The sequence below is a fragment of the Sphaerodactylus townsendi genome, linkage group LG13, assembly GCF_021028975.2.
Source record: "Sphaerodactylus townsendi isolate TG3544 linkage group LG13, MPM_Stown_v2.3, whole genome shotgun sequence".
Classification (NCBI taxonomy): domain Eukaryota; kingdom Metazoa; phylum Chordata; class Lepidosauria; order Squamata; family Sphaerodactylidae; genus Sphaerodactylus; species Sphaerodactylus townsendi.
Genome location: NC_059437.1, coordinates 32,810,091 through 32,810,336, shown reverse-complemented (window position 1 = coordinate 32,810,336; position 246 = coordinate 32,810,091).

Genomic DNA, 246 nt, shown 5'->3' with positions numbered 1-246 from the left:
GAAAAATAATTAAGAGAGGAATAATGACGGGATTTGTCTGCCTTCGCAAAGATGCCATTCCTTTCGCGTGCCAGCAGTTCGTCCTTCTAGCCTTCTTCCCGAGCTTATAATGCCAGCAGCAGCCATGACCCCAATCCTTTGGCGGGGGGGGGGGGGGGTTCCCCCCATTTGTGGGGGATCTGTTCAGGTAGACATTCTGTGGAATTTAAACCAAATGCGGAACCCACAATTTTCTCTTCCATCTTT